Source organism: Ochotona curzoniae, unplaced genomic scaffold, assembly GCF_017591425.1.
Source record: "Ochotona curzoniae isolate NIBS_2020 unplaced genomic scaffold, NIBS_Ocur_1.0 scaffold_4701, whole genome shotgun sequence".
NCBI classification, from domain to species: domain Eukaryota; kingdom Metazoa; phylum Chordata; class Mammalia; order Lagomorpha; family Ochotonidae; genus Ochotona; species Ochotona curzoniae.
Window position 1 is genome coordinate 35,533,750 of NW_024467122.1, and position 21,563 is coordinate 35,555,312.

Below are 21,563 nucleotides of genomic sequence, written 5' to 3' on the forward strand. Positions count from 1 at the left end.
TAGCTTAATGATTTGTGATTAATAGGCTCTGACCTTAAGGAATGACATTATTTTCTACTGAAAAGATATTCACAGATGTAGAACTTATCAATTTACTGCATTTATCTGATTCACATTCTGATTTTGAGAAATGAAACATTATATTATGGTGTCAAAATGAAAGGAAATAAAAAGGCAGATTTAAGAGCATTTGGAAAACTTAACTATAAGTCACTACAGTCAAAGCTGCTAAGATTTTGAAAATTTTTTTTAAGTTGGTAGATTTTTTTTGCACTTTACTATCCTTCCTAGTTTCACATAAGTGCATAAGTGAGAAAAAGAACTATCCATTACAGAACCTCTCAAAAAATCATGTTTTGTTCATCTGCCAGACTTTTTCAGCAAATGTGTCTATGATGAATTTATATCTCCCCCATTCCTCTCTCTTATTCCATCTCTGTTTCAGAAAATACAGCTACAGGTTTGGGCTTAAAGATTTTTTTGAAGGATGCACTGAGATGTGGAAGGCCAAATGGAACATTCTTATTACTGTATAAATTATTCAGGAGAGGAAACTTTGGGGGGAATATGGCATTTACTGAGGTTAAAGTTTTAATTCCTCTCCTTTATTTGTTTTTTGTTTGTTCGTTTATTCTGTGTAATGTGCAGCCTCCCTAATTCCTCTCTGTGTGTGTATGTTACTGATATTTATGATAGCTTCAATGGAGCCTAATGACAAATGTAGATTAGAACCAGAAATTGCATGCTTAGACACAACCTCCAGTATTCACATGTTTCCCAACTGGACCTACTTTTCATCATTACCAGGTGCTTGTCTATAAACCTGCATCTTGTTCATGGAATAAAACCCTTCCCTCTTTATATCCTACCAGGATGCCATCATTCAAAACCATGCTTGCCAGTCCTTCCGACTGTGTCTTAATAAGATTTTCTCCTACCAGGACTTTCATTCTTCTGCTCTGTAGTAGTTCAAGCACTTCACCTTCTCTCTTTCTTTGCTACCAACAGAATTCCAAGGCAAATATAAGTGAGAGAATTCACACCATTTGGTCTATATAGAGTCATCTTCTCAATAATTTCTTTCACCTCATCTAAGCAGATAAAAAGGTATCTTAAATTTTATCTGACATACTTATTTAAACCTACAGAGTTTCCAAAATGATCAAAGCAAAATAATTTCCCCTCTCAAACAAAAGCTATCTACTGCGTTTCTTCTCCTAACCTCATCTCTGATAGTATCTTCACCAAGAACAAGGTATGATCTCAATAGTTTTAGATTGTCCCTCTATCTGCAACCCATTAAGAAGACTAACTCCCCAGCATAGCCTTCACAAAGATGTGAGAAATTCTGTAATAAGAAGCTAAAATACCATGTCTCCATGGAATCCAATTGCTTCACAACATCTTTCTTAACTCAATTTCCAACTCCAGCATGTAACAAAATTTTTATTGAATATATTTCAACAAAGTTTGCCTTACTAAGTCTTATTTCATCTTCAGTTACCACGCCTTGAATCATGTCCTTTGAGTTCCTGGCTAGAACGAGGCAGTAGTTGTTTAACTGTGATCCATCCTCCAGATTCCTTTTGGTTCTCTTCCTTCCCTCACATTACCATCAATTTTATTAAAAAAATCAACTTGCCTGAATCTTTGTAAAACAACCATCTACAAACTTTGAGTGGACACTGCATTAGTAAAAGGAGTTCAACAGACACTGAAAATGCATGCAATTATTTATAAGTTGTATATTTGCACTACAAATCTATAACGTGTAGGCTATAAAATCTACTTTCAAACAATTTTCATGAGCTAAATCACCACAAAATGTTATCATTTTCTTTCTGGATCTGGCTGTGTTATCTTTTATAATCTGCCAGTTTCAAGCTTCCTATTTTGGAGACTGTCAAGTGCAAGGTTTTTCAACCTCAGCCTGCTGGCATTTGGGGCTGGAAAATGCTTTATTTTTTTGTGTGGAGGAAATAGTCTGTCCTGTTTTTTTGCAGGACATTTAGAAGCATGCCTGGCTGCTCACAAGCATGCCAGTGTACATCATTCCTGAGAGGTCTGTCTCCAGACACTGCCAAAGTCCCTCCAGAGACAGCATTGCCTTGGAGTGAGATATGCAGTCTACACAAAGGACCAAGTATCAAGTAATAGTTCAAAATAAGGCTCTGTTACCTACAGGGGACACATCTCGCCAACAAAGATGAGCAGAAACTGTATCTAATGCGTGTTCATTTCTTCAAAACAATTGTTTAAATTCTTCACTGACTCGTGGGTCATACAGTAGCATCATTTTCTTCAGGAAGGTTCTTGATTTTCATTTCTTCAGCGACACACTGGTCATTCAGAAGAGTGTTATTTAATTTTATGGCATTGTACACTTGTATTTTTCTTCCTGTTGTTGCTTTTGTTCTGTGCATTTTCATTTGAGGAGATGTTTAGTAACTGTGTAATGGAGATTATCACATCCAGATATGAGGATACAGTGCAGTATACATCTCTACTTCAAGATCAAAGATGGATTCCTAATGAAACTGTTCACTATATCTTGACAATAGGATGCTGGACTCTGCCATTGTCCATACCTGCAATGATGGACTTAGGACTGTGAGAAACTACGCTGTTAAGATAATACGTGGGAATCGCTGTGTAGAAAAGAGACTTTGGGGAAGATGTAGGGGAAATCACAGAGTCTATGGAACTGTATCATAAAATAATAATAAAAGAAAAAATAGCCCTAAAGATAAGGTACATTTTATAGCCATTACACTTACCACTAGCATTGGACAGTTCCTGTAGACCTTTCACACCACAGTTCATATTCATGTTACCACCTCCTCACTGAACCCATTACTCCTCCACTTAAACTTGACTCAACTAAAATAGTACCTTCCCTCTGTAGAAAGTATTCTGCTACACTCTGGGTAAATTTCACTATTGCTTATATTTATATAAAATAGCACAATTGTTATAGCTACTAAGGCTGAGGATATTTTGAGGTTAACAAAGCTGGCTTTTCAATCAACTGTGTTTTGAATTGGGTGAACTCTGACAGATGCACATGGTACTTGCAAGATTATGTTGTCTCAAATCCACAGTTGCATTTTTCTCTGTTGAGATCTTATTTTCCTCCACCCATGTATTTTCCTTTCCTACAGTTTTTCCTATGTCAATATGCAATTTTGACAAATCTGTTAATTTTATCTACAGAACTATTGTTGTAGATAAACACAATAGGGTATTTTATCCCCAAATTACTTAGTTCAGATAGGTAAATTTAATGCTCCATTATGTTGTTGTGACACAAACAACAAATTTTTGCTGATAGCATCCCAGTTTTGTTGTATATGATCTCACATAATAAAGTGGATTGGATATAACCATTTGCTTCACAGATGAAATTGGTAACTGGCTTCAGTGTGTGTGCATTTTGGGTCTATGATGCAGTTGACCTATTGCTTATTGATGTTTTACATTCCTTTAATAAATATCACTTAAACTATGAAAAGGAGGATATTCAGTAAAAGATTATGAGATAGGATCATGCAAAGGTATGCATCCAGGGCAGGGTAGCAGTCAGTTGACACTAGGGCTGCTACAGTGGATGAGCAATCTTCTGCCTGCAGTGTCAACATCCCATTTGGGAGCTGATTTGTATTCTGGCTTTCCCACTTTCAATCCATCTTTGTGCTTATGATCTGGGAAAGCAGCAGAGGATGGCTTAAGTCCTTAGGCCTCCTGTACCCATGTAGACCTGAAAGGTGTTCCTAGCTCCTGGCTTCAGATTGGTTCAGCTCTAGTCACTGTAGTTATTTTGGGCATGAACCAACAAATGGAAGATTTCTCTGTCTTTGCTTCCATCTAAAAATCTGCCTTTCAATAAAGCTAAATAAATCTTAAAAACAAACAAAAAATTCTTAAAAAAAAACCAAAAAAACAGTAAGCTGGAGCTGGAGCTGGAACTAGAAGCTTATATATGGCAGATAGGAAGGATTTAGCTGGGTCCCTCAGGTTACCTGTACTGGAGAATTTGGTTGATTTCCAGGACCTCAGAATACTAGGCATGTACCCACTCACTTGCTATCTGGTAATGGGGCAATTAATGTCAGTAAATATTCGGTAAATGTTAAGAAGTACATTTACTACATGGTAAGCAACATGCTAAACCCTTTCCATTTTCTATCTCCTTTAATCTTCACCATATATCAGATGAAAAGAAGAATCCAATTGCCTGGTTAAGCAATGTAGGCTTAGAGTGGTTAAGGAATTTGCATAAGGCACCTTAGCTAATGTAAAGGAGATCCTGCCTTCAAACCTATGGTAACTGGGTTCAAAGCTCATGTTCTTAAATGCTAGCTATCAATTATGTAAATAGATAAACAATAGTTGACTAATAGGCAATTAATAGATTGATGAACATATGATTAGTTAATAGACTAGTAGTTACATTTGACATGCTGACATTAAAAGAGGGAAACACATTATGAAATCTTGCTCTGGGTTCCAACCAACCATTCAATGCTCTGTTAGGAGGGGAGTGGTAAGTAAACACTTGTCTCCCAGCTACTGCGAACATTCAGAAAAAGAAAAAAAGTAACACTTATGATTTAAAATAAATTCCTAAAAATCATCTGCATGTATTATATTTGGTTCATCAACCGGGAAAAAAATAGACACATGCATTGAAAATGAAACATCTATGCTAAATGTCTTTGATATCCTGCCAGATTTACCCACAGAAGGTCTCAACTATAAACAAACAGCTACTTACACATGTATGACCCTGGAAAGAAGACTGAGTGGGCACAAAATGGAGTCTATTTTATCTTGGATTTTTGCTTCGTTTTGAGCTGTCAGATTTTCACCTCCTTTCAAGGAAAGGAAAAACAAGAACTGTTATTCTGCTTTTAGTTTTGGAGAGTTACATAACCATATCCAACTAACTGAATTGTACCTTTCCTAATGGAAAAAGCTTTTTACAAGGGTGAAATATTTTGTGGCAGAAATGGCAATGTGACAACTAGCCCTTTAATGAATATAGACTTTTTTTACACTGGATTCTAACCACATCTCAGTCAGACTATAATATTTATTAATTTTCAGGAACCTTTTAAATCTCTGGGGGTTCTAACTCTTGGTTTCCTTTGAACAGGGACTATGATTTTTAAACAATTATTTTAAAAATGTTTTAAATTATTTAGCTGAGTATCAGTTTACATAGGACAATTAATAGAAAATTGGCTTTTAATTTCTTTTAAAACTGAGTCCATCTTCTATACTTTCTCAGTGTCTTCTCAGCCCCAAACAAAAATATGCTCATTCAGTGCTAAGAATACAGCAGATGGTAAATAAATATTTATTGATTGATTACACTCACAATGAATTGTTCCCTAATTAAACTGTAGATCATTTAATTTTATTAACCCAATTATCCAGCTACAATAGAGTGTCAATATTCTACTTCTACTTTCAGTAGAAACATTTGTTTATACTGTTTTTGCATAAACTTTAGAAAAGAAACAAGCTGCTTATGTTAAAACAAAAAAATCCCCACAATGATCTTTAATGTTTTCTCTCACCCCAAAGGATGGTTCCATTTGAAGGCATGTTTATTGATGACTTGGAAGCAAATCACAAGTAGAATTTACTCAAAAAAGAGAGAGAGAATTGAACATTTTAAATATTCCTCTTTATCTTTCAGATTTTTAATTGTTTGTATGGAATCATATAATTTCAAGATAGATATTTCCACATCCATAATTTATTTTCAGCTCTATAGCTTTGCTGAAGAAATGAGAAAGGCAAAATTAATATACATTTAATATATACTTAGGAACTCTTTTATATGTACACTGCCATTCATAGTGAGCCTGATTATATTTTGGAAGAAATGAATTCACAATTTTTTTTGCGGAATCTGGTTGTCAAATTTCTACAATGTGGCCTTGAATAAATCTCCTTATTTGCCATAGTATGAGTTCTATTTTAAGTTTAAAAGCATCATGCATTTTGGAAAAGTCCACCTTCTAATAGGGAGATAATTTGGTTGCAGCAAACTCTAATATAGTTACACAGTGCCTAAGGAAGTAACATACACACAAATGACTCAATTTAGAAACTTCATGTCTTTAAGACTGAAAACTCATTAAGGGTGTCTGATTGACAGCTCTTTAGGTTTTAGTGACTGCTGCCCTGGACTAGTTATGAAAATGGAGGAGACCAACACTCTAAATTTATGTCACTAGATGATTTGTGACTAACCAATTAAGAGAGGATCTATTTTAAACTAGTGGCCATTTTTATTTCCTTATTACACATGTAAATATGACATAATCAAGCAATCAGCAGCTATGAAGCGTACGTAGACCTAACACAACAAAACCACCTTTGGCTTCACCTTTCACAAGTTTTTCTTTTCTCTCTTTCTTTATCAACTAAATTGTGCCACTGGGCACAACTGATGAATCACAGAGTCCCCAAGCATTTAAAAATATAGAAGGAGAATAATGAATAGTCTCATGGTTAATTAGCAAGACATTTTAAATCTAATATCATTTTAGTTACTGATGATATGAACATATTCTCATTTAGCAAAGAGACCGAACAATCATGCACACTATCTTTGCCGCAAAAAGTAACTTCTATTATTAAAAATGAAATCATGTTTTTACTTGTCTCATGGTTACCATTTTATCTCCACTATCTCATCTTAGAGTCCACATTTGTAGTTGCTTAGTGATACTTTAGAAATTAATCCTTTCCAACAGCTTCAGCAGGTGAACTTGAGACATTGAACATTCTTTTGTTTTTGTATTTTTGTATTATTATTTTCATCCATGTTGACTACTAGAAAATACCAGCTCTTAAACTCTGCCAGCCACAAATCATGGAGTCGCTTTTAAGCTGTAACATTTAGAAAACTAAATAAATCACTACATGATGTCAGAAAGAACCTAAATGATTTATTGATGTGATTACCTTGAAACTATAGGTGTTTTCAAAAAGTTTGCAGGTATTCACAAAAGAATGCCAATCTTTTCACTTACTTATGCCTATAGCTTCACTCTCATGAGTAAATTTTAGAGAGACTGTGGAAGGGAGTTTTAGTGCAAATACTCAATATTCTATTCCTTTCCCCCAAATTGCCTCTGTTGGCCCCTGTGACCCTCGTGTTGGCAGTGCACTTGACCACTGACACAGTCCACACTGGGATTCCTTCTCACTCAGGCTTTTCATACCTCTCACTCTTTACCGTCTTCAAACTGTGTGATTGTTTTGCTGTGTGTGCAAAACATTTCAAAGCATTTATGAAGAAGACAGAATCCAAACAAACAAGACCTGGGGTATTACAAAAGGACATACTTTGAGTCCTTTACAAAAAAAGGTCCATTTTGAAGTTCAAGATATCATAAATAGACCATGTAAATGCCTACTCTCCACAACAGTGTTTTTTTTTAAGCAAAGGATTGAAATTCAGACTATTTTTATCTTTACAAGCCATTCTATGTAAATATATTTTATGTAAACAGTTGCCAATTATCACACAACCTACTCAATCCATGGTATAACTCAAGTAAACTTTGTTTGCTCGCAAAAACAACAAACAACACTGCTACAATAAATGTTAAATCAACCATATAAAAAATGAGTCCTTCTTCAATGAATATTTATGTCTTCTGTTGATGAATTACACCTGACTCATTGTGACATTTTCACTCAGTTTCTCAATGTGAGTGCATAGTTTATTGAAACTTCTGGTTCCCGTTAAGGTGACATTACTCAGTGGCATTAGTTGATTATTGTTTTGTTTTTGCTTTAACAAAACACCTTAGATTTCCTTTTCCTTAAAATGGAAACATTATTGATTTTCAAAGTAGAATAGGTAAGTTTCGCAAGAAGAAGAAAGAGGAAGATGAGAAATTTTTCTTAAGTGAGTATGGGAGATCTGAGAGAGTTAAATACAAAATTAGATATTTGTAAGCCCATATGTGCTCTTTGGTTAAAAAAAAAAAGTTCACAACTGGGCCCGACGCGGTGTGGTGGCCTAGCGGCTAAAGTCCTTGCCTTGAATGCGCCATGATCCCTTATGGTCGCAAGTTCTAATACTGGCAGCTTCACTTCCCATCCAGCTCCCTGCTTGTGGCCTGGGAAAGCAGTCAAGGATGGCCCAAAGCGTTGGAACCCTGCACCTGCGTGGGAGACCTGGAGGAAGTTCCTGCCTCCTGGCCTTGGATTGGCTCAGCACCGACTGTTGCTTTCTCTTGGGGAGTGAATCAATGGACAGATCTTCTTCTCTGTCTGGCCTGTTCTTTGTATATCTGACTTTGTGATAAAAATAAAATAAATCTATTTTTTAAAAGTTCACAATTGACAATACTGAGTTTAGTAGACAATTGTGCAGAGTAAGTTAAAGCAGCTCACTCAAGAATTCGTTTGACAGAGAAGATGAAAATAGTATTGTAGACTGTGTCATCTGTATAGCTCCTATTGGCTACATCCAAATGATATAATCATTCTCAAACCACAGAGGTGACAACAGCTACTAAGCCACTTTCCTGACTTCACAGAGCTGCAGCTACTAGGGCCAGTATTCTAGAATGTCATTCAACACTTCTAGAATTGTAAATAATTGATAAACGATCTTGTACTAAATAAATACTAGAATGACCTTTCATAATATAGAATTAAGAAAAATATAGAAAGTAGTAAAATCTTAAGGAAACATTGAAATCAGATGTATCTATATTAAAATTATTATTTAATCCATAGAAATGAAAACCAAAATCAAATATACCCCATAAGAATTCTATTGTTATAAAATTATCAATAGATATTTTCTTGCATGGATTTTGCAAATTTTATGTGACAGTATAAGTGTATTTTTATTCCATTTTCCAGGAACATTTCAAAATATTCTTATGTCCACTCCTTGTTATGCTCATCATATACATATTCCAAGTTTTATTTTTCAATTCATTCCCCTATAACAAGAAATATTCAGTTTCCAAAGTATTTCATTTCATTTCTTGTTTTAATACTATTTAAGAATGTAATAATAGCCATGCACACCTAAAATAAGAGATCGCACCTGTGTTATGAATGGAAAAGCCAAGATTGGTGTTTCTATTATGGCTTGATAATGAAACAAAAGAAGAAAGAACAGTAGCCACAGTATCACAGATGATACTGAGGTGGCAAGAGACAAAATGACTTCATTTGTGTTGCTAGTTAAAAACAATTATCTTTGGCAAAACAAGAGGGCAAAAACATTTGAAGCGTTCATCACACAGATAAAAATAACAGATGATGTACTTTCTTGAATAAACAATATATTGAATTGAGAGAAAGACAATAATGAGAAGCAATATTTTCTTTTGTTCTAAACATCTGAGCTACACATAAATGACTACAATATCTCAAACATACTGATGGCACATGCCAAAAGCTACCTCTGATTTCGGTTTTAAAAATCAACAGTTTACTACTGCAATCATTTTGAAATACTTGAAGGATGATATCTGAACAGATTAGATAACATAGGGGAAAATCATGCATACAAGTCCTTGCTCACACGCAAGGTAAGGGGAGAATTGTTGAGCACACAGCTGGCCTGGAATATTGAGTTACTGTGATAGCATTTTCCAACACATGCGTGCTGAATTTCCTGTGTTTTATTCAGAGTACTTGTGGCAATGTTCTTTTGGTTGATGCCTCTCTCTTCTTAACTGTATGCCTGCTAAGTGGAGAGAAGTACTTATGTGGTCTACACTTTTATTCCTCAAGTACTAATTTTGGAAAATATACCATGAAAAACAGAAAAACACAGCAAGCAAACATGCACAATTTTGTTTTGTATATGAAAGCAAAATTTTTGGTAGCTTTGTTTTTCTGTTACAGAGTTGACGATTCAATACAAACTAAGTAGAGATAGGTTGAGTAGTTTCTGAGGTCTTTAAAAGATAGAAATTTTATATAGAGTTACATATCACATATGTGTTTGAAAGGTAGACTGAAAAGTGTTGAAAAAGAGGAGAAGAGTCTTCCATCTACTGGTTTTCTCCCTAAGTGACAACAGGGCCTGAAGCTGGTAAGTGCAAAATCAGGAGCTCAGAACTCCACCTGGGGTTTTCACTTGGATGGCCAGCGGCCCAAGCCTTTGCACCACGTCCCATAGCTTTCTCAGGTGCATTACCACAGGGCCCTTGAACCTGTGCTCAGAGATAGAACGCCAGCTTTGCATGTGGTGGCCTAATGTACTATGTTACAAAGGCGACACCACACATCCTGTTTTTCTCATTCTATTTCATCATGAATACTCATATGTAAAACCACTAAAAGATAAGTAAATAATCAAAATAACAAAAAAAACTTGATTTCACTTCCTGTCTGTTTGCAGAAAAAAAATTAGTTTTGATTTTCCTTTTGCATATTATTGTAAACCTGATGCTTAGAAGTCCTAAGACTTTCCCTAGTTTATTATCTGTATTTTCCACTATCAGATATAAGCATTGGTTTATAAAGTGTATTTAAAAGTTAGTTTCAAGGTTTCATGTAGGGCTAAAATGGAACTTATTTGAATCTCCTTTGAACCATGACATAGAGAAAATAACATGAGCATTAAGTGCTATTCAATCAAGACAACTGTCCATTTCTACGAGCATTTGCTTAATCCCCGTGACACAGGAAGTTTAAATCTGAGTGTATAAACCGATCACTAAAAAATAGCTGCTGAGAGGGATTGACACAGTCACGCAAAATTCTCTTTGTGTCCACCACTATTCAGATTTGTAAAAAATTGTCAAACTCTATACAAGAGAATAGGTTTTATCAAAGGAATAATAGGCAGCAAATAAAATTAGTGAACTTGTGTTTTTACTTCACAGAGTTAACAATACTATTTGACTTTTTAAAAGGCCTCAACATTTACTTGGAACCAGAATCAAGTTCATCGTTTCTGGAATATATAAATATAGTAATGTTAACATTTTAGTTGGAAAACAGAGATTAACAGTCCAAGAATCATGAGGATTAAATGTGTGATATATAAGCACTCTCTGAACTGGAAAGTGTTCATTTAAAAATTTATATGTGTATGTGAGCATATATTTTCAGAATATTTTTCTAAAATTCAGATCATGATAGAAATATCTTCACTGTCAGAAATCTCATAATAGCACAAAACGCAATACTGTAAGATAGTCAACTAGATTTAGTTATTTCATAATACACATGGGTTTCTGAAGCTGTGTAAAGAAGGGGATTCAGTGCTTACTATGATTATGCATGTTCTTTTGTTCTAAACACATTTTAAAATTGAATAAACATAGTTACTTGCTGTATTTACATAGTAAATAGTAAAATTTAAAACAGAAAGAAAATATTTATTTAGTTATCCATAAACTGTACTTGAGTCCTGCTTGAGTAGATGTTCTACTTGAATAAAAGAAATGAACATAAACTTGGCATTCATTTAAGCAATGGCTACCTGAGTTGAAAATACAAATTCTTGATCCAACTCCGATATTACACAGCCCCCAGGTTTTAAGCAAATTGCCAGCACAAAATACTAACCTATGTAATGATTATTGTAGGAGTCAGGATTGAGTTACATTATTCTTTCCAATATTTTTAGATTCTAAAATTTCATTAAAAGTACAGTGTGCTTTGTACACTCTGTTCTCACCAGAGTTTGTTTCAAAATTTACATTCAAGTGTAAATGCATAATATTTTGCGTATTCATAATTTATAAAAAGTGAGATTGCATTCAAGAGAGGACAATCAAGATGGTTTGAACATAAGTCCTTTAAATTCAACCACAGTCCTTCTTCTCTCTCTCTCTCTCTGGTCTTTTATTCTTTTCGACTCCCTTGTTTTCTTTCTGTTCAATCAGTACTGAGCACCTCCTTGCCATCCTTTGCCTGTGGACCCTGTCTTCTCTGATGTGCTCCATTAGTTTCAACTACTGGGTAGGACTGGAAAATAATAGGAATGAGACAGGAGTAGCAACTGGAAGAAACATCTAATTGTTCGTACTTCCTCCTTATTTAAAATCCTTCTGTTTCTTGTCAATAACCCACAATCATAAAGACAATTGAGTGTCTAATTCTGCAGTAACCTACTCATGAGGAACTGTGCTCTCTCCCTAACCTCTGGAGAACTTATTCCTATGAGATGAGACCAATTATTTCATGCCATCAAATCAACTTTCTTTCCCCCGTAACTCAGGAAATGGGTCTCACTTGCTATTGAAGGCTGCTGAGAATGTAATTTCACCATGGGATGTGAAAATCTCCCAATACTGATTTAAGCTTTACCATATTATCCTCAACTCAATTAAGCCATCTATTTCTGTGTCATAGATACTAACAGTTCCGAGAGGTTTAAGATCATGCACTAATTATCTACTACAAGAGCCCTATTGATAGTGAATGGTCTAATGTCATTCCTCCCCATCGTTATGCTAAGAATCTGGGTGCTACATTGAGATGCTATTTGACCCAGTGCTGCAGTATAATTTGAATCGGGTACAGCTGGTCCATGCCATCATTCACTATTCTCTTACACTCTATGTGTTTGGTCTTGATCACCAGAAGAGCACAGTGGCATATACATAAATAATATCAGCTTATGCATGAGACATGGTTATTCTAGCATTAAAAACTTTTGATCTGCCAGGTAGCCTAATGAAAGAATGGTTACCTATGTGATTACTCTATATTTTCTAGCCTTTCTGCTCCCTAGTCACATCAATGGTAAAGATGAAAAACCAAGTTGGAAAACAAGAAGTTTCTGTTAAAGGCACAACTTTGAAGTCTCTTTTGCTCCTACCTCAAAGGAGGCAAGAAAGGCATGTCCTTCTGAGCAGTAATGAACCTAGCTGCAGTATTCTTTCCACTACAAAATATTTTGCTACCAAGCATAAGGAATGAGGTTTGGAAGTAACTTAATCACCTGCACGCTGTATCACAAAATGTGTATGTAGCCACCCATCCTTTATTTTGAATGTAAGTCGCAAGTTCCTAGAGGAAATTCTGTTCCATTTACTTTATCCTTAGGGCTCATCCATGGAGGATGGGCAAGTTCATCCTGGATTCTCAAGTGGCTGCTCATTTCTCCCTTTCAAATCTTTTATTTACTCATCCTTTCTCTCATTCATTACACCTGGAACCTTCTAAACATCTTTACTACCTCATGCCCAATACTCCATCTCTCCTTGTTTGGTTTGTGGTGTATCAAGATCTGTGTTATTCTGTATTCTTCTAGTAAAAATGAAAGGAATGGTTTTTGTATTCTGAAAGTCAAAGGAAGCAAAATGAGGTCCCACATGAAGACTTGACCCCGGCAAGTGGAAGCAGAATCTTTTCACTGCAAAAACATTGCTACTACCAGTCTGTCTGCAGTACATTGCTGTTAATAGCAATAGTAGCTTTGGTATATATTTTAGTTAACAAATCATAATTGCACATATTTGTGGAGTACAGGTGATGTTTTGATGTAAGTGTACAATGCAGAATGATTAAATTAAGCGAATTGATGTCTGTGGCACCTCACTTATTTTAAATGTACCTTCTCAGCAATTTGAAACATACAGCACTTCATGGTTGACTGTAGATACAACGCTGTGCAATATATCTCAAAATCATCTGCCCCATCTAATCCCATCCTCTGGTTTTCACCATTCATTCCACTATGAGCTTTTATGAGTTTAGCCTTTTTAAATTTCACAACACCTTTTTCTCTGGAACCTTGAGTTCTTTCCATAGATCTACTTCTGTGTCTTTGGCTGCTATTGATATTAGCATTCAGTAACATGGTGAGGGATTTTTAGTTCTGGTCTTCACTCATATTAAGAAATCCTATTTGTTCCCAATTTTATCCATAAACTGCCAGTTCAGATTCACACACTTCAAGCTGGCCAAGATCCATCTTCTACTTTTAAAAAGTGTTACACCTCTTTTCAACATTTGTTAATTTTCCTTGCATCTTTTTAAAGTTTGTTATCCTAAGTTTTCAAATATTCCTACTTTTCATCAATATCTTTTAAGACCCACCATGTACAGTATTTAATCACCCTTTTACCTTTTGACGTTGCCTTTATTTCACAGAATTTTTTTTTTAATTTCTTGACTGCTTGCTGAGTTAAGTTGCATATTCTGAGTATTTCCAATTCTTATTTTGTGTTTCCTTTAGTGTTATGTTATTTTCTTCATGTTTTGATTCATTCTGAAGTAGTGTTTCCAATTCCATTACTTCTTGTATGGTGTTCCTTCTGATGTATAATATTATTTTGTTCTTCATTTTCTCTTTATTTTGTAATTGTGATGGGAGCTTGACTTATCTAATTAATTAAGTCAAAGTTCTCAAGAAAGATGATGTCATGAAAGCTGTTCACCCTCAACGTTTCACTTTTATGTTTTTTATGTGTGTTTAGAAATAAAGTACTTAGTTTTGGAGAGGAATTTTTATGACTTTCTTCCTCCATTTTTTCTAGATCAGAAATTGACAGGGGCTGGTGCAGTGATCCAGCACACTAGTCCTCTGCTTGCCGATCAGCATCCCATTGAGTGCTGGTTTATGTCCTGGTTGCTCCACACACAGCCCAGTTCTCTGCTTGAGGACTAGCAGAGAGTGCCCCAAATCCATGGGCTCCTGTACCCACATGGGGAACTCAAAGGAACCTGCTGGATCCTGGCTTCAGATCAGCTCAGCTCTGGTGATTGCATCTGGTTGGAGAGTAAACCAACTGATGACAAGATTATTTTCTGTCTCTCTTTCTCTCCCTGAATCTGCCCTTTTAATAAAAATAAATAAATAATTTAAAACAAGAAGTAGATCAATATTTTTCAGTTGATGAAAGTGAATATTTTGGACTTTGCAGACTATATGGTCTCTGGTGTATAGCCATAGCAGAGTTAAAATAAGTGAGAATGTCTGTGCTCTAATAAAATGCTATTTTCAAAAATAAGTAACATTATAGATTTGGCCCACTAGCCATGCTTGGAATAAATTAGTACTTAAAAGGAACTGGAAAGCTGGGCCTGGAATTCAGCATTTTCTTATTAATATTGATTTATGACCTTAGTTTTATAATAATGAATGATATACATGGTTGTCTTAAGGTATGCCATAATTTTTTTTGTAGCAGTAATTTAGTTTTATTACAAACAAATGTAATAAAGCCCTTTTTTTTTTGTAGGAAGGTCAAGAGAATCAAACATAACATTAGCACCATCACTAAAACATTAGATATCTATAATGACAAATAATTGTGTAACTTGAAAAGCTTCTGGTTCATTTTGTTCATTGTGGCTCCTTATCTGTTTGGGGGAAAAAGTTAATCTATTTTAGCTAAGTGAAAATTTTTATGATAAAAGTCCTATCAACAATCCTAGGGGACTAAATCCTGGTATTATTTTTTAAGAGGACGTTTTCCCTGTGATTTTTTTCCCCACTCCCACTAAGTGGCGAGTTGTGAGTTCATATTCATGGTCTTTCTGTCTTGGAGCGAGCACCTCATATAGGAGCCTGCACTCAATTTGACAGGAACATCAGCCCTGCTCAGTGTGGAATACAAGCTGTAACTACCTCTAAGGAAACAAGAAGAGCGCTTCCTTTTCCTTATGACAATTCAATTTTGTCAAATAAGTTGGAATGCTATTTTGAATCTTTTAGGTAGGAACTTGTCTTTATGTGTTTGTGTGGAGCTCAGAATCAGTTATAAGTCAATGAGAATTTGGTGGTTTCTAATTTTACAATTTTCAGATTTGATACACATGGCTATGTATTCAGAATATATCTGAAACATTAACAACGCTCAAATTTAGGGTAGAATTAATGTCAGGGAACTAAGGGAATCAAAAATACTGAATATGTATATCAGCAATGTGTATGTTTTAGGCATTTCAAAAACATTTAATACTAGAACCCAGATGATATATCACTCATGTATTTATTATAAAAAAATAATCATAGAGGTGGCACACACACTATGAGATTTGGTAGTTGTCATGGTAACTGCTTTTTTTTTGCTGAGCAGAAGAATAAATAGCTACACACATTCTTTGTAATTATTATGCTGGTAATTTACAATAGGTTTAAAGAAAGTCAGCCTGCTCATTTTAACAAATTTAAATTGGCTTATAACTTTTCTATTTTGTAGATATATTAAAAAATTTGCTCTGAAATTTAAATTAAAAGTTATTTGCATTGAATCTTTCTAATTTTCATGTTTATTCAAATATGTTTTAAAAAGTAAAATGCATACAAGTTAGTTTCTGGACTTGGGGACTATGAGGTAATTTCTGACATTTTTAATGAATATTTAATTTATTTGACAGAGGTCAGGGATGGAAAAAAGCAGAGAGAGGGAGAGATTGATTTTTTTCATCCACTAGTCCATTCTTCCAATGCTCACAATGGCCAAAGCTGTTTTCTTGGAGAGTAAGGAATTTCACATCTAGTAGTAGAATAGGAATGGAAAATTATAAAGATAATAGGATAGGAAATTACCTTTGTCTAAAAAGCTCACTCATTTTCACCCCTCTTTCCAACCTTCCCAGCATCTTTTGTAGAACCTACTATTTAAAATATTTGAAGGCGTTTTTGGTGCTAAGTAGTGTTTTTTCCCCTTCTTCCACCAAGCTGATTTTAAAGAACTTCTTCTAGGCCTTTGTTACTTTTTTCTGAAGTTGCTACCTCCTAAGTTCTGAGGATTATTATTCTTCCCTGCCTATTTCAGTTAAATACAATTTTTTTTATTTACTTCTGTTTATCAAGTTGAAAACGAATAACATAAAAGAGAAATGATATCCATTGTACCATTCTAATTGCTATTTTAAATTAGTGGTATATTTCATATATTTTCTATATCTAAGTCTATTTAATTCATATTATTTGACTTATGTTTTATGTGCCATAAATTTTTCTAATGGATGCACACTATATGTCTAATATTGTTTTTTATCCATTCTCTTATTACTAGGAATTTAGGATAAGTTTCTTCTAACTATGCTTTCCCCCTCAAAAAAATGTTATTTTGATTTTTTTCTTCAAAAGGGTTGAGTTTTTTAATGCAAATTCTTGGGAATACACTTTGAAGATCAAGAAATTTAATTTCCATTAAAAGAAAAAAAGGAGGAGGGGGTAATGTGGTAGCTTAGTGGCTAAAATCCTTGCTTGTATGTGCCAGGATCCCATATAGGCACTGGTTTGTGTCTCAACTGCTCCACTTCCATCCAGCTCTCTACATGTGGCCTGGGAAAATAGTAGAGGATGGTTCAAAGCCTTGGGACGCTGCACCTGTGTGGGAGACCTGGATGAAGCTCCTGGTTGCTGACTTCAGATTGGCTCAGCTCCAGGTGTTGAGGCCACTTGGGAAGTGAACTAGTGGAAGGAAGATCTTTGTCTCTCATTCTCTCTGTATATCTGACTTTCCAATAAAAATAAATAAATATTAAAAAGAAGAAAGAAGCTGAAGTTGAGTTTCTGTGACAGGAATGAACAAGAAAGTCTAAAGAAGCTATTATCATCCTTATCAGAATTTCCGAGTTTACTATTCTGAATGAAAGAAAAATAGTCTGAAATTTATATCCATTTTTGGTTTTGAAGTTTTGCTGTTCTTGCTACTATTTTTTGCCTTTAAATATACTATTTTGGCTTTGCAAAGTCTTCATTTATGTACCTCTTTCCAATATTAATTGCATTTTCAACAGATTTCATTATTACAAAGTCGATTTTGTTCAGAATGTCTATGAAATTATTCTCTAATTAGCCTTGTAGCAAAAGTAAAAATGATCAAAAGATAAGTGAGCAAATAAAAAAATTAAAGAAGAAAGACAGGAAAAAAAATAACCGCTGTGTACAAAAAGTATGACTCCTTGTGTATGTGTTCCTGATTTGATTCTATCAAGATTCAGCTCACTCCAAGAAACAAGAAATTTCTTCTCTGTGAAAAGGAAAATATGTATCCATCACTGTACACTTTGTCCTGGCTTGATCTGCAGACAGATCCTCTTCTAGAGTAGTGGTTTGCAGCTGGGTAGTTTTTGTCCCCTTAGGCTCACCTGGTAGTGTCCACACACACCTTTGATTATCACAACTTGGGGGTTAGGCATACTGTCATGCTCCTAAACAATTACAGCATCTTACAATATATTTTCTAACAGTAGTGTCTAAAATAACATTGCTGTAAAGCAAGACAATAGTTTTGCTATGATGAAAATGTTAGAGAACTTTTTTGAAACATTTGCTAAAATCAAAGGCCTCTTTATGTGCATTATTTCCTATTCCCATCATTGTTGGCAGATTAAATATTGGATGTGATTCACATAAAATCTGATATGTTTTGCCTTTCTCTTATCACTTAACTGTAATATATTTAAGAGTAGGTCTCATAACAGTATGAGGGTTTACTAACGGCACATCATGGGTCCTCAGTAGATATACATGCTTTTTCAAATTGATTTGAGATGAATAAGAGATTTTGCATGAGGTCTTTCTTTTTGATGGGTTAAAAACATTACATGAAAATATGCATTTATTTATAATTTATAACTCCTACTAAATGAATTTATTCAAAAATTTAGAGGGGATTTTCAAATTTGGTAATATCCCTTTCAAAATTACGAAATTTGGCACCTGGGTAAGGTTAAATTACTCTATTTTAGTAAATCATTTTGCTTTAAGTCACATAATTGTTTTTCTTCTTTCTAGATTTTGTTTCTTCATTTTCAAAGACTTTTGAGTAAATTGGGCAATTGTTAGGATTCCTAACTCATGAGCAATACTAATATGTATATTCGCAGAGATATTTTAGTTCCATTGCAGGAAATTTGGACATCCTGAAGATCATATATGGAATTCAAGGATTCCGGGAATCTTTGAATTCCAAGGGAAAAACTTAGGAAACCTATATGAGAGTGAAAATGCTGTAATAAAACACATTCAATTTATAAAACGGGGGCAAAAATGCTTGAAAAGCTTATGTTGCTGCAAAGAGATTTAAATTCCACACATGGAAGCGTGTTTTTTTAAGTTTACGAATAGAGATATGGCGAAAAAACTACACCTGGTGTTCAGAAAGAATTTTGCACTAAAAATACTTAGCCTTTAATTTCATTTTTCCCTAAGTATCCTCGTATGCAGCTTCTTAGATGTGAGGAATGTGTGCATGTCTCCAACATGATGCAGCAACAAGGTATCTAAGTGTCGAAGTTGCACCTTTGAAAGAGTTACCAATAGAACTTAAATTACTTCTGAAGGATTTAGATACATTTCATGTAGTGATATTATGTTTTACAAACTGAGAAACGCATGCTTCCATTTAGTGTTCTAACTCTTCAACACAGAGCGATCTTGTACGGAATTTCATAGCCACTTGATTAGTCAAAAGAGTTCAGCCAGGATTTCCCTATTTATGACCTACTTGCAAAAATAAAAAGGCAAAAAGATTGCGATATGTCTGCAGGAGGATTATTTTCTATTGATGGGTGTCTGTTGACAGAATCCTTATCATTTCTTGCCAATTTTCTCAAAGAACATTGTGACAACTGTTCACAGCAGGCAGAGTCAGACTCCAGAATTGATTTTGGCAATCTGTATTGATCATATTGTTGATGATCTTTAAAACATCTTGCTGTCCCAGACTTTACTTATGTCAAGGAGAATTAACAAATCTATCTGATACTGGTATGCTCATGCCTTTAGCAAATCTGGAATCCTGAAAATAAAAGCATAGGAAGTAAATTTTAATTGTCATCAATATTTAAGAGTCATCCCCAGCCAAAAAGCATCAACAAGCTAACAGAACATTTACAGAGATGCTGTTCTCATTTTACTGAGTGGCATAATGACTTCACAGGTCCAATGAAGGAAAACAAAAGTGGAACCTGTCTGTGTTCGAGGGTCTTGCTTCACTTCTGTTCTTTGTGCAAGAAGCAGAAAGGTGATTGGGGAATACCGTAGAGGAAAATTTAATGCTAAGGGAAAATAGGAAAAGCAATAGAGGACTTATAAGCATTTTCCCACTTTCCTGCAAGATGTAAAGAGAGAGAGATTGAAAAAGATGATGATGATATGAAAATAAGAAGTTGTAAGTCAAAGAGATGTTGATTTAAATAAATACATACATCCGTATGGATTTGCACTTGTAAACATATACATATATGTATAGTAATGTATTTTATTTACCCTGTTTCTCTTGAAATTGTAGGAAACATATTTGCATTTATATTCTTTGCCTTCTTCAATAATTCTCTTTTCATATATATATATATATATAGAGAGAGAGAGAGAGAGAGAGAAAATAAACAACAGAGAATATTAGTAATGAGTGATTGGTTAACTATCAGTGGATAAATATCTATTTCTTCCAAAATGAACCACTGCTTCACTCATTAATTTGCAGTTTTCTAAGACATGAAAATGACATGTACTGTAACATAACACAGTGTTAGGAACCTGATGCTTCTACTTGGCTCTAAAACAACTTAACCTGAAGGAACTGTTTGACTTTTATGTCGAAATATGTCTGTTGAACTAGGGCCTAGACTTAGGTCAAGGGGCTGATCTGCTCATTTTCTCAGTATATTTGAGTCAAGAATGTCTTCAGCATGTGTACATAAAGTCAGGCTTTCAGAGTATATCTCAACATAAGAGTTTTATGATTTTTTTTTCAAATGAATTTGGCCTAAAATGTTAACAAAATTGGAAACAGCTGTGTTAAGAAACTACTTTCTTTCCATTTATAGTCTTGTCGACCAATATAAACTTCATCATTTTAGTGGAGCTTCTTCCCCACATCCAGATGTTATGGATTTCTCAATAATCCTCAGCAAAATTGCCAAAACCAACAAGAAGTTTTAACATGTAAATTCAACACATTGTTTCATGCTCATCATGGCCTTTTCTGCATCAACCCCATCCTCATCAGACTTCAGATGCTCGGCAGTTGACACAGCCACAGCAAAGGACTCTGAGTCATCATCTCATTGTGGGATGGGTTTCTTTTCAAATTTTTTTTGTCTGATTCATGAACTGCTTTTTGAAAATCTAAAAATGGTTCATGAATTGCTTAGGAGTTGGCAAAAATTAATAATAATGAGCCCATTTTGAGTACACTGAAATGAACTGATTATCATTGCAAGCTGTTGCTAATTTGGATTCTTGATGGCAAGAAAGGGTTCTACAGGAGTCTTTTCACTTGCAAGTGGAACAGATTTCATGGTATGACAGAAAAAAAAATGCTTTTGTGACCTGTACCTCTGTTTCCTTTTAGGATTATGGGTTGTATAGGAATAACAGGATTAGCTAAACTGTCTTAAATTTAATCATTTGGGGAAAATTATAGGGCATCTTAAGCAAGTGGTAATATGCAGACATGTCATTTAAACTAAGAATCAAGTTTGGGTGTTTTTACAAATGTCAGATTATGTTCTGCAGCAGAAACATAGATATCTGGTTATTTTATCCTAATTTATTAAACTGAAGTTGTTTTGGTTTTCTCATATCAGTTTCTAATATTGTTCTTTTAAGCTTTCAAAGGCATTGGCTCCAACATCAT